This window comes from Dromiciops gliroides, chromosome 1 (assembly GCF_019393635.1).
Source record: "Dromiciops gliroides isolate mDroGli1 chromosome 1, mDroGli1.pri, whole genome shotgun sequence".
NCBI lineage: Eukaryota > Metazoa > Chordata > Mammalia > Microbiotheria > Microbiotheriidae > Dromiciops > Dromiciops gliroides.
The window spans coordinates 721499384-721513715 of record NC_057861.1 but is presented as its reverse complement, the minus strand read 5'-3'; the positions used below and the strand labels follow the sequence as shown (position 1 = coordinate 721513715).

Genomic DNA, 14332 nt, shown 5'->3' with positions numbered 1-14332 from the left:
ATAGATAGAAAAAAATACTTTCAAACCCTATTTCTAGGATGAATCATCTCTATTTGCTGGGGAAACTGAAAACAATGACTTTAAACAATTCCTCCCACAGCTGCTCCATACATTTTCTATAAAGTAGAGACAGTTGGCAGTGTAATGGATCGAGGAATCAGGAAGAGTTTAATTAGAATTTGACTTCAGATCCTTATTAATTGTGACCCTAACAAGGTGACTTAATCTGTGTCTGCCTGTATCCTCAACTGTAAATTGGAGATAAGAATGACACCTAACTCTCAGAATTGTTGTGAGGATAAATGAAAGATTATAAAATGATTAGCACAATTACTGGCACATAGTAGAAAAAATGTATATGTGTGTATGTATATATGTATGTGTATATATACACATACATCTTCTAACTAATCTTCATCATCATTGTCATAATCAATCACCACCATCATCATGTGTCATTAATTTCACCTGGATTATTTATTCCTGCCTGGAATGGACTACTAGTTCCTTCCCTTTGTCCTAAGCTTTTTCAGACTATTTTCTTACACTTCTGGGTCTAAGATGTAATAGAAATTCAAGTTAATTTTTTACTCAAATGAAAGCTCTCTATCAGCCTAGGATAAGAAAAGTCTGTAGATGTAGTTTCATCTGCTCCTTTTCCCCTAGTTAGATTGTTCCTTGGAACCTGGTGTAACGATTGGAATGGTGCCACCTGCTGGAGACTTACTGTAGAAGAGCTCCGCCCATAAGGTGAACGTCTTTGAGAGCAAGACCATGTGTCTTTTCTTTGGCATCAGGAAATGACGATTGCTTGTGGGAGGAAGAAGGGGGAGCCTGGTGCTCTGACTAGCTCCGCCCATGAGGTGAACGTCTTTGAGGGCAAGATCATGCGTCTTTTCTTTGGCGTCAGGAAATGACGATTGCTTGTGGGAGGAAGAAGGGGGAGCCTGGCGCTCTGACTGGGGCTCTTTGCCTGAGGACTTGGGTGGAGAGCGGAGCTAGAAATGTGCTCTCCCTTTAATAGATAGATGAATGTAGGCCTTTCTCTCTCTCTTTACCAAATTCTTATTCTCCTTAATAAATGCTTAAAAGTTTAACTCTTGCTAAAGCTTATAATTTATTGGTGACCACTCATTAGATATTTTAGACAGAATAGCTAAAATTTTAGCCCTTAACACTGGAAATGTCTTAAGAGTTTCTGCTAATTTAAATAGAATTTCTACTTTACACAGTATTCTTTTCAAAGCAAAGAAGCAAGTCTTTAAAAGAAAAATAAAAGAAGAGGAAAAAGGCCAATGACCACTGTAAAATGAAGCTGCCCTTACTGAATAATTTGGAACATCATCAAATCAATTATAGTAGGAAATTTATCTAAGGTGTCATTCCTAATAGGTGGCAGTAGTACCTGCCTTGAATGTTTGATTTCTAATCAGCTATGAAGTTGCAGCAGAAATGTGCCACATCCAGATTCAGAATGGTGAGGAGGCTTTGATTTTGGCCAAAAATAAATAAATAAATAAAAATCAGGATGAATAATGTATTCCACGTATCTACTGCTCTTTTTAATATAAAATTTCACATTTTCCCTGAAGTCCTGTGCAATGTAAGCTATAGAACAAATATTGAACTTGAATTCAGTAGCACTGTAATTTTGAAAACTCTTATTTCTTCCTTGAATTCAAAGTCTGTATTAACATGTTCCCCTGATGACAATAGTGATGAGCCATCCCCACAAACACTTTTCTATAAGAACACATCAGGGCAGCTAGGTGGTGCAGTGGATAGAGCACCGACCTTGGATTCATGAGGACCTAAGTTCAAATCCGGCCTCAGACACTTGAAACTTACTAGCTGTATGACCCTGGGCAAGTCACTTTACCCCAATGGCCTCAAAAATTAAAAAAAAAAAAAGAACACATAACTGGTCTTCAAATAAATAGTAGTGTGGAGAATGAGGTAGTACAGTGGTTAGAGCACTGGACCTAGGGTCAGGAAAGCTTCAGTTAAAATCTACCCTAAAACACTTAATAACTGTATGACTCTGGGCAAGTTGCTGAAATTCATCCTTCCCCAGTTTCCTCATTTATAAAATGTGGAACATAAGAGCCCCAAATTCTCAGAGTTGTTGTAAAATAAAATATTGATTGTAAATGGTTTTGCACACTTTATAGCATTATATAAAGGCTTATTTAAATGATATACATTATACATTGTTTATGTCTATAAATGACAAAGGAGATTTGAAGCATTGATTGCACAAATTATCATAGCATTTGAGGGGAAAAATGTTTCTGATTGGCCAGGATCATCTACTTCCTACATTTCATCTTAATTATATGTTTATTTAGCCACATGTTGTATACGAAAGTGATGTGCTTTTCCCAAAGCCCAAAGGCCCTAGATTGATTTGGACTGATTGGATTGACTGAGAGTGATTGACTTAGCTGATTAACCTACTTAAAGTTAATTCAATTGAAGCCACAGCTGCCTGACTCTGAAGAGGGTATTGTTTTCAGCTCACCTCAACATGGGACCACCCTCAAGTCCAGTGAAGCAATGAATTTTCATGATGCTAGTCAGTTAGCTTGAAGCAGTGTGTAAGGACTACTTCTTCCAGTGCCACAGGAAGACTTTTCACACAGTTCAGTTTGTCTCTCAAACAGCTGATGGTGGGAGAATTGAGAATGCTAGGCTTGATAGATTTTTTCTTGGCTTTCTGACCCAGGTGTTCTCTCTCTCTCTCTTTCTTTCTTTCTTTTTTTTTTTTTTTAGTGAGGTAATTGGGGTTAAGTGACTTGCCCAGGGTCACACAGCTAGTAAGTGTTAAGTATCTCAGGTCGGATTTGAACTCAGGTACTCCTAACTCCAGGGCCGGTGCTCTATCCACTACACCACCTAGCTGCCCTCTTTCTTCTAATAAATGCTTAATGCCCAAAAACTGGTGCTAAAGCTTCTAATTTGTAAATAAACCTTAGCTAGTTTTCCCTACACTTGGGACAGCAATAAGGTGACTGCACATTTAGTTTTACTTGTTACAACTGAAATACTTTTAACAGGGTTAGTCATGTTGGTGACTATAAGTGTATGTCATTTATTGAGTGGATTTAATAACTCAACCAATTTTGTTACAATGTAAACACACTAGTCATGAAAGTTGATTGAGGTTTTAATAGCTTTACCTCATTGATTACAATTTTGTGAGCTAGCTATTGTCAACATCCCCCATTTCACAGATGAGCATAGTGAAGATTAGGTCAAGTGACTTACTATGGCTTACAAAGCCAATAGTTGTTGAAGCCAATTATTTCACACCCCAGACTTCTTGCCTCCAAGTCCAATACTCTGTCTACTATATCACACTGTTTCTTAGTAATGTCACTAATATTGAATATGGTCACAGGCTTTCATCTGAGGATTTCTAAACTCTATTTCCTTATATCATTAGAACACTAATAAAAATCATATTTTGTTGTTCAAATGAAGTGGGTTCTCTGCCCTGATTTGTCAGTTATGGTTTAAGTACGTTGCAACTATGAGAACAAAATCTTTTTCAGTCATTTTCATAGAATGTTAGAGCTAGACGAGACCTCAGAAAATATCTAATAGAGCACTCCTCATTTTACAGGTGAAGAAAGTGACACCAAGAAATGACAGCCTGCTGCAGAAGATAAATCCCTGGACCTGATGTCAAGACATGGTTTCAGATCCCCACTCTCTCATATATTAACTGTATCATCTAGGGCAAGTCATCTATTGTCTTTATGTCTCAGTTTCTTCATCTGTAAAAAGAGGAACACGGATCTTTTGGTCTTTAAGGTCATTTCCAGCTTTCAATCTATGGCCCTCTATCTCTCAGAGCCAGCACTTGAACTCATATCCATTCCAATTATATTTTCCTTTCCATTATTACTCTCCATCCAAGATGGGACAACATAAATAGTTGCATTTGGTTTCTCATCTAGATCACCAACTAATATGCCTTTTTTCCTCCTTGAGAATTTTTAATTAACTGGCAACCCAAGCATCACACTGAGAGAAGGGATCCATATTGAACTGAAAAGGAGGCAGGGATGCTTTTGTTGCTATGAGCACTATTGTGAGAAAACCCATGTTCTTTGTTCAGCTTCTCTTCTCTTTATGACCAGAATTAACTTTCTAGGCTGTTTGTCCATCCAAGACTAGGCTATGCAATTGACATACTTATAGAAAGAAAAACAAACAAACAAAAACCAAAACAAAACACCTACACCAAGGGCCTTACACAATAGTTTACTAAATATTTGAATGGAATGGAAGGGATGGCATTTGATGTGTAGATATTCCTTTCAAACCTACTTTCTAGGCTAGCACTGGGGTAAAAGGATAATATTTCCATAGGTCAATTTTCCTAGTTACTATTATGTCTTGACAAACTACTTTGGGAGCTACAAATCTTTTCCTTTGAAAGCAGGATTTAGGCCCATGACTTAATGAATCTAGGCAATACAGACAGTACTGGAATATACTAGGGAGTGGTGGTGGGGAATTAACCCCCCTTCAGCTGCCCATGATGACAATTCCAACATTACTGCCTCTAGCTTTCTGGGAAGGATTGCCCTCATTCCCCTCTAAACATTTTGGTTGAGATGACCCACCTTTTATATCACTATTTCTCCTCTGTACCATTCTACAATTCTAAATGACCTTCAAAAATCAAAGTTCTATGTTCCTAGTAAATTGAATTCCACTAAAGGAATTAAAGTTTTATTTCTATAAAGATTGGATCTGTTGTGGTGTATCTGCCTTGAGCTCTAGAATACCTTTCATGTGTGCAAAAGGTGTTAGAGAAATAAATTAATTGATTGGTAAAAATATGTCATATTTTTACATATTTGTACTGATAATTGTTTTTCCTAGATTTCTAATTAATGCATTTGATTAAATCTCTTTTGCTGAATTCTATATTCTTAAATTTCTTTTAAGTAAGATCATAGTAAAGAATAAAGTATATAAGTGCAACTTAAGGGTGTGATATGGTAGATTTTCAACATGTGTTGTTATTTTTCATTCTGAAACTCTGAACTCTGGAAATATTCCTATTGATTTTGAAGGTTCTGGGCAGTTTTTTTTTTTTTTTAGTTTCAAAAAGCTTTTATTGGTGACTCCCCTAAAGGCAAAAAAAATTTAAAAAAATTATCTACTGCAAAGACAACATTTTGTAATAAAGAATTAGTCTCTTTATCCCCTGCTTTCATCTTATTATGAACATTGAAGAGCAGTTTTCCATGTCCAGATCCATGACTTGTTTTAAAAAGGCACCCATAGGGGCAGCTAGGTGGCACAGTGGACAGAACACCGGCCCTGGATTCAGGAGGACCTGGCCTCAGACACTTGACACCCAATAGCTGTGTGACCCTGGGCAAGTCACTCAACCCCAATTGCCTCACTAAAAAAAAAAAAAAAAGGCACCCATAATTGTGGCCCTCGACCATTCTATATGCCAGTAGCAGGCATTGTGCTGCTTCTCCGTAGTCTCAACTACAGACTGTAACAGAATTAGAAAGCTCTTTTGCCCAATCTAACAAGATATTTAAGGTTGTATCCTGCTTCCCTGTTACCTGCTAGAAAAATATGAATCTCCGTTTTTCCTAACTGTGGTTAGAACACTCAACATTTGAAAAAACACACCACTATCTGAAACACCTGAATTATTACAAGTTGTTGATCATAAATGTAGGGAGGTGAAGCTCAAGACTAGATGTGTTAAACTGTATCCACCCTCAAGTGGATAATTAGAAAAAGGGATGATTTGTCTATTAGGCTGGTTAAACAAGTCCTTCCTACTCCTGCAGTACTCCTAAGGAGCCTCTTTTCCAAATAACAACAGTGCTAGGTGACTGATGATAGAGATTGCAATGAATCTCACAAGGAATGTAGTCCCAAACAGTGACATCCCAGAGATAGCCAGCAGAGCGCCCAAGAGAGTTCAATGACCCAAGTGAAATGCTGGTAAAGATACAAGTAGAGGAATCACAGGTAACTTTTAGTGCCATTTTAATTTAACAAGCCATTAGTAGACCATCCCAAAGACTCCTGACTTTCATCACCTAAAGAGGTTTAAATCAATTACTATAGGAAGACATGATAGGCAGGCTGATATCTTCTGGTAGAGATCTTCAAGGGAGCCCCAGCTAGACCCCAGCATGGTCTTGATGGAGTAATCTATGGCTGAGGGGTGTACCGTGGGTATTTCTTGCCTGAAGGGAGCTCTTTGGTGAAAACGCCTTTAGTATAGAGCTTTTTGGCCTCCTCTTCAGATAGAGTTGGAATAACCATGACACTATCTCTACATTTCCAGTTGACAGGAGTAGCAACCTTCTAGTATGCTGTCAACAGAAGGAAATCAACCACTCTGAGGATCTCATCGAAGTTCCGGCCAGTTGTTGCTCGGCAGAGGATAGATAGCTTAAACTTCTTATCTGGGACAAAAATAAATGCCACATGAGCTGTCAAAGGCATGCCCTGCCCATCCCATTCATCTGGGTCTAACATGCCCAACTTGATGGCAAGGTCTCGGTTGCGATCATCAATTATGGGGAAAGGCAGCTTCTCTGTGAACTCATCTCCACTGTATGCGTGGATATCCTTACTCCAGGCAAGATGGTCTTGAACAGAGTCAATGGAAAGGGTGATCATCTTAACATTCTGCTTGGCAAATTCCGGGGCCAGCTTGGCAGCACGGCCCAGCTCTGCTGTGCACACTGGAGTAAAATCCCCAGGGTGGGAGAAGAGAATGCCCCATGAGTCTCCGAGGAAGTCATGGAAGCGGATGCGGCCAATCGTGGTGTCCGCCTCAAAGTTGGGGGCCTTGTCTCCAAGCAGCAGGCCTCCAGGCATGGTGGCGGAGAAGAACAGGAGGAGGACCACTGGGCAGTTTTTTAAAAACTATATTTGATATTCAACCTATGTCATAAAAAAAAAAAGATCTTGAAAAGCATTGCCTAGAACCATGTGAAAAATGCCTCATTTAACAAACATATTTTCCATCTCACAATATTAATGACATCTTGGCTATTATTAATTAAAACCATTCAGTACTTGATTTGATGCTCTTTCATGGTACTGATGATTCAACATAATGATTTATTTTAAAAAGGTTCAGAGTTAGGCAAAAGCTGTTGCTTTTTATTGATTTTTGAAAATCAAATACTTTTCAAATTTAGTGATAAGAAATGATGATCTTAAATATATGTGTGAGTGTTCTCTCCTCCCAACATCAAAGAAAGCATGTTGGGAGTTATATCATAATTTAGACACATGCTGAGGAAGAAACCATGTATTTGAAAAACAATATTTTATATATTTAGCATAACTAACTTCTAAGACTATTCTACCCCAAAGTCTCATTATGGCATGAATGTGACTCTGAGTTTCTTAAGGACAGCCAACAGGGAGGGAACACTGGTAACTTCTCCCAAAAACAAAAAATGTTGATTATGATCCCTGTGATGGATTGTAGCCAAACTTCCCTATTTCTCTCGAGGATAACGCCATTCTTCTAACCTAAATTTGTAATCTAGGTGTCTTCCTTGACTCTTCACTTTCTCTAATAGCTTTGTAACATGTCTCAATGCAATCCATCCATTCTTCTGACATTTATGCTACCCTGAAGTTGATCCTCATCATTTCACTCCTAGATTATTGGGGCAGCTAAGTGGCATAGTGGATAGAGCACTAGCCGTGAAATTGGGAGGACCTGAGTCCAAATCTGACCTTAGACACTAGCTGTATTATCCTGGGCAAATGACTTAACCCCAATTGCCTTAAAACATCTGGGGACATCTCTAGTAGTCCTGGTGCATATTTTGCCACTGCACTCAGATGTCTCTGGAGGAAAGAGTGATGTTGATTAATTTGCACAGCCCTCCCTCACTTAAAACCTATGCACTGCAAATCATTACATCAGGGGGCAGCTAGGTGGTGCAGTGGATAAAGCACTAGCCCTGGATTCAGGAGGACCTGAGTTCAAATCTGGCCTCAGACACTTGGTACTTACTAGCTGTGTGACCCTGGACAAGTCACTTAACCCTCATTACCCTGCCCTGCCCCCCCCCCCAAAAAAAATCATTACATCAACCTGATGTCATGGTCCTCTTTGAGAAATAAGGGCAAACATCAATATCCTAGACTATTGCAAGAGCTTAATGGCTTGCCTCTTTGCCAAAAGTGTCTCCATACTCCCATCCATTCTCTACTCAGCTGTTAAAATAATTTAAATAATAAAGAAATGGGAGGCCCATATCACCCTCTACTTAATGAACTCTAGTCACCCTCTATGACCTCCAATAAGAAATACAAAATCTTTTTTATTTCTTGCAAAGGACTTTGAAACCTACTGCTTCACCAAGCACTCCACTTCCTCGAGTGTTTTATACTTTTCTTCCCTCTCTCTACTCTATAATCCAGTCTATAAACTGGACCCCTTGCTTTTCTTCCCACAAAATACTATCTCTCTACTGTAGCCATTTTGACTGTTGTCCTCTCTGCCTCAACTGTTCTTCCCTCCTCAGCTCTACCTCCCAGAATCACTGTTTTCCTTTGAATGCCCCATAAATTTCATCTTCTATAGGAAACCTTTCCTGGTGCTCCTCAATTCAGCTTTCCCTCTGTCGATTTCTCCAATTTCTTCTGTCTTTATCTTGCTTCTACGTAATTGTTTTCTTGGTGTCATTGCCATCAGACTGTGTGCTCCTTGAGAGCAGCAAAGAAATATCTTTGACCTTCCTTTATATCCTCAGCACTTAGCAAAGTACCTGGCACAAAGTAGGTGCTTAATAAATGTCTACTGACATTAACTGTCACCTGAAGATCTGGATAGCTAAGTTTGGAAAGGCCCATTAATAAGAGAGCCACATAGAAGTAAATTTTTCAGTTATGTGTAATTTCCCAAACCATACATATACTAATAAAATATAAACTCCATGGGAAGAGGGATTATCTCTCTGTCTGTCTATCTATCTATCTATCTATCTATCTATCTATCTATCTATCTATCTATCTATCTCTCTGTCTATCTATCTATCTACCATCTATCTATCTATCTATCTATCTATCTATCTATCTATCTATCTATCTATCTATCTATCTACCTATCTATCTATCTATATTTCTTTGTATCCTCAATTCTTACCACACTCCTTGGCATGCATTAGGTTTTCAATAAATGTCTATTGACTTTCTGATTGATTGATCCTTCAAGTCATAGAGAGGCTTTGATCTGCCTCAGTGAAGAGAATACAAGATAACCATGCAAATCCTTGAAGCAAAGCCACATAGAGAGGTTTGCAGAGACTATTTGAGAAGCATGTAGAGAGGTTTTACTATTTTAAAGGTTTTTTTTTTATACAAATAGGTTGCTTTATATTTGCAGGAAGCCTCATAAGGAATGGTGACCAAAAATCATCAGAAATAAAATTTGAAGGAAGATCTAAGCCAAGATTTTTAACTTTTATTATTTTTAATGTCATTACCTCTTTTTGGTGAAGTCTATGGATGACTTCTCACTATTAATGTTTTTAGATAATTGAGGAAAATCTTAAATTTCAATTAGAGTTTAATTAATATAAAGATGTATTTTTTCCATCAAAGGTTGTGGGTTCTGTGGTATCTATCCTTGGATTCTCTTGGGTTCAATGAACCTGAGATAAAAAATATTGATCAAAGATAATTGCAGGGGTCTTTCCTTAAGTTTTTTTAATTGGGTAATCAATATAATCATGCATGAGAAAAGATATTCATGGCATTCGATAGAAATAAAATAAAATAGTAACCAAAAATAGGTTAAAAAAGAACACTGGATTTCATGTCAGAGCATTTCCATCTCTGTTATTCATTACCTGTATAACTTTGGGCAAGTGATTTAAGGCATCCTCAAAGGTCCATTCTAGCTCTATATCTATGATTCTATGAAATGTAGAAATTCCCTTCCATTATTCTGTAGGGTTATTGTTTGTTATTAGGCAGTTGGAATACAATTCTAAACCATGCAATAATATCTATTGTGCAAGTAGCCATGGCAGCTGTCAGTTGTGTATGGAATAAAACAGGGAAATTCATCTGGCTCTATAGCAGTTGGGTGGCACTATTGAAAAGTCTTTCTGCACTAGTGTACAGTTGCTAAATCTTATTTAGGAACTACATATTAAATTGCATACTCAGCCCATAGAGACTCCATGAAAAGTACCCTTTGGAGATTAAAGCTTCTACAATGATAGAAACCCCAAAGCACAATAACATCTGTAGTATCTTTTGTTCTCAAACATCAGGAAGTGAAACACTATTGAATGCTAATAATTAGTGTAGAATGGAAATGAATGATATCTTGGATAAAAAAAATTACAATAAACCCTTTGTGGGGAAAAAATAAAAGGGAAAACAGCAAGGCAAATCAGCCAAGTATTTTCAGAAGGCAAGTTCTGATTATCAAAAAAAGGAAGCAGTAGGAAAGCATCAAATATGAGTGATCAAATGAATTTATATTAATTATTTAGCAGCAGTGGTCGATCTGCATGGAGCCTGTACTTTAAAAAAAATCTCTCCTGACAACTCAGGTTTCCATGGTAGCATTAAAAAAGTGATGTCTATATTAAGTTTAGTCATAGCTTTGATCATCCCATCTAGGGGACATAACATTTGGTATCCTTTAGGATAATCTCATGTATTAGAGTTTTGAGGCCCACAAAGGACTGTTATGATACATTGAGTGGTCAGCAAAGAGGAAAAAAAAATGAAGTAATTCAGAAGGAATATAACAGACCATCTTTTTTAATGAATTATTTATAAACATACTGTTAAGATATATAACCTTTTCCCTTAGCATTGTTTTCTGTGTATCAATATTAATATTTCCTCATATTTTATTGACAAGTGTTTTTTTTGTTTGTTTATCTGGATAAAGTGAGATGTGCCCAAAATATAAAATGAGATTAGCACTGAACTACTTAAATGGGAAAAATTGTTTTTGGCCAACTTTCCTCTAAATATTCAGTCAGGATGTCAGATTGGTCTCAAAAAGTAAGGTGCTATATAGAGCTAACCTGAAGGGTCATACTTTTTCTAAGACATATATTTCAAAAGGATCTTTATTAGGACTGACTGATTCTTCTCTGAAGACAAGATCTATGGATTGGATATAGTCATTTACTTGTTTAAAGCATAGTTTTCCTGAACCTATACTTGTGGGCTCCTTCTCTATATGAAGCAGTTATAGACACCAAATTTCAGAATTTAACAGGCTCTCAGAGCAAATTCTTTCCAATTCAAATTTTTTCAAGTGTCTTCTCTATGACATCCCTGACAAATGATCATCTAGCTGCTTCATGAACATTTGGAGAATTCATTACTTCTTGAAGCATCCCATTTCATTTTTAGTGGAACAATTCTAATTGTTAACAAACTTCTTCAAGTCATATCTATATTTAGACCAACTTTTCTCTGTCTGTCCTGGTTCTACTTTTTGGCAACAAGCAGCCTAAATAAAATCACTCTTCAAGATGATAGCCCTTTCAAATACTTATGGTCTGTGATTACGCAATTCTTCTCTTCTCCAGACTAACATTTTCAGTTACAAATTTTATTCTCCTACCATACAATCTCTAGTCAATTTACCATCCTGGTTGTTACTGCTTGAATGATTTTCACCTTATGAATGAATGTCTTTCCTAAAACATGCTGCCAGAAATGAGCACATTTCAGATAGGTTTTGACAAAGGCAGAGAACAAGATAAATGCTAACTCCCAAGTTCTAGACAATACTTTTCTTAATTCAGTCAAAGCCCCAATGTACTTGCTTATTTGTTTTGTTTCCATTTCACACTGCTGAGTTCACAGAGCTTAATGTCCATTGAAACCCATCTTCTTTTTTAACATGAACTTTTGTCTAGTCAAGTTTACTCTGTGCTGTGTCTCTGCAATTGATTTTAAAAAATTGTAGAACTGTGTATTCCCATATTTCATATACTTCAATTTCACCTGATGTCATGCCTGGTTATGACCTTTTCCCAAATACTATCAGGCATTTCAATATGCTAATTGCCAATCCCTCTTTGTGTCATCCCTTCAATCTTTAACTTGGTTTTAAATGATATTTCTAATCCCTGACAATGTAAAGTTAGTCATAATGTGGTATACATGACAAACTGGGGCTTATTCATAAAGGGATTGTTTTATAAGGTTTTGGACAAATATTACTAATGAAACCAAAATTGGGAAAGCAGGAAACTGAGGGAAAATTAGAGCAAATTTGTCACAAAAATGCATTATTTCTCAAATATATAGGGAACTGAGCTAAATTTATAAAACTTAGAACCATTCCCCAATTTATAAATGGTCACAGAATATGGGCAGACAATTTTCAGGACAATAAATCAGGGGTATCAATAGTCATATTAAAAAGAAAAATCAACTAAATCACCATTGATTCAAGAAATGCAAGGTAAAACAATCTCTGAGGTACTACCTCACATCTATCAGATTGGACTATGCTCAAGAGCTATAATTCTGTGCATATTCTTTGACACAGAAATACTATTACAAGGTCTGTATCCCAAAGAGATCAAAGAAAAGGGAAAATGACTTATTTCTACAAAAACTATTCATAGAGGCTCTTTTTGTGCTGGCAAATAATTAAAAGTTGAGGGGATGCCTATAAATTAGTCTAATGATTGGAATGATACCACCTACTGGAGAGCTGCTGTAGGAAAGCTCTAACATGAGAGGAAAAAATGTGCTCTCCACCTGAGTCCTGACAAAAGAGAGCAGGAGAGCCAGCCTCGCTCCTTCTTCCTCCCACAAGCAAACATCACTTCCTGACGCCAAAGAAAACCCATATGGCTTGCCCCCAGGAACCTTCTCCTTATGGCGGAGCTTTCCTACAGTAGCTCTCCAACAAGTGGTGTTATTCCAATCATTACAGTCCCCCCTTTGTTTCTTCAAGAAATGTTGGGGGCAGCTAGGTGGCACAGTGGACAAAGCACTGACCCTGGATTCAGGAATACCTGAGTTCAAATCCAGCCTCAGACACTTGACACTAGCTGTGTGACCCTGGGCAAGTCACTTAACCCCCATTGTCCTGCAAAAAAAAAAAAAAAAAGGAAAAAAAGAAATGTGGGACATTTTGTTGATGAAACAGTCAAAAATAAGAGAATATAATACCCTATGCTAACAAACAATATGTTAATAACAATATAGAAAAGGGAGAAAGGGGAATTTTGTCCAGAGGGGTGGTCCCTCATGAACCGGCACTTTGACACTGGCCTGCAGAGGGAGGGCCTCTGCAGAGAATACATATTACAAATGGTATACATAACAACAGAAGGGAATAAAAATCGAGAAAACAAAACTGTTCATTTAAAGTCTTTGGAAGTCTTCTCTCAGATGGTTCTTGGGGTCCTCTGGGTGTATTCTCAGAATGGAAGTCTTTTTAGGGGTTGATTTGCGGATGCTGGTAATCAGCCAGGAAAATTTCCTACAAAATTGAGCTTAACACAGCTTTAAAATAGCTTTGCCAATAATCAAATCAAACAATGAGAGTTCTTAAAAATATGTCTCATGGAATTCAGAATCTTAGTTGTTACACATGAAACATAATAAAACAAAAATTGAAACATTCTCTAAAACTTATTACTTTATTTGGGAATTGTTAAACAAGTTGTGGTATATAATTGTGATAAAATTCTATTTTGCTATAAGATATAACAAGCAGGATGCTTTCAGAAAGACCTGGGAAGTCTTCTATTAAATGATGCAAAGAGAAGTGAGCAGAACCAGAAAAAAAATTTTTTTCTATAGTAACAGCAATATTTTAAGAATGTTCAACTGTGAAAGAATCAGTTACTTTGATCAAAACAATGATATAGGAAAATTTCAAAGAACCCATGATGAAAGATTCTATTTAACCCCAGAGATAGGGAGAACTGATGTACATATAGAATACATTTTTAACTTTATTTTTCTTTTTTGTGTTTTTTATTTTATTCATGGCTAATATGATATGTTCTACATGACTGCACATGTATAATTAATATCATATTCCTTACATTTTCAAGGAGTTAGGAAGAGGAGGGATAGAAAAATAATTTAGAACTCAAAATTAAAAAAAATAAATGTTACTTTAAAATCTATATAATTAGAAAACATTTCACAAAATAAATAAAGACTATAATAAGAAGGAATAAAAAGAAAAAAATAATCTCGTTCTACCTACCCATGGGAAATTTCCTCTTTTTGTACATGTCAGTAGTTTCAATTACATGAATCTTAAATAGCCTATGGATGATAAAGAAGTAAAACATTA

General features: G+C 36.8%; 1 pseudogene; it reads right to left on the bottom strand.

The window, feature by feature from the left end:
• Positions 1–6201: 6201 nt before the first annotated feature.
• LOC122736913 lies at positions 6202–6876 on the bottom strand (annotated as a pseudogene).
• Positions 6877–14332: the final 7456 nt, after the last annotated feature.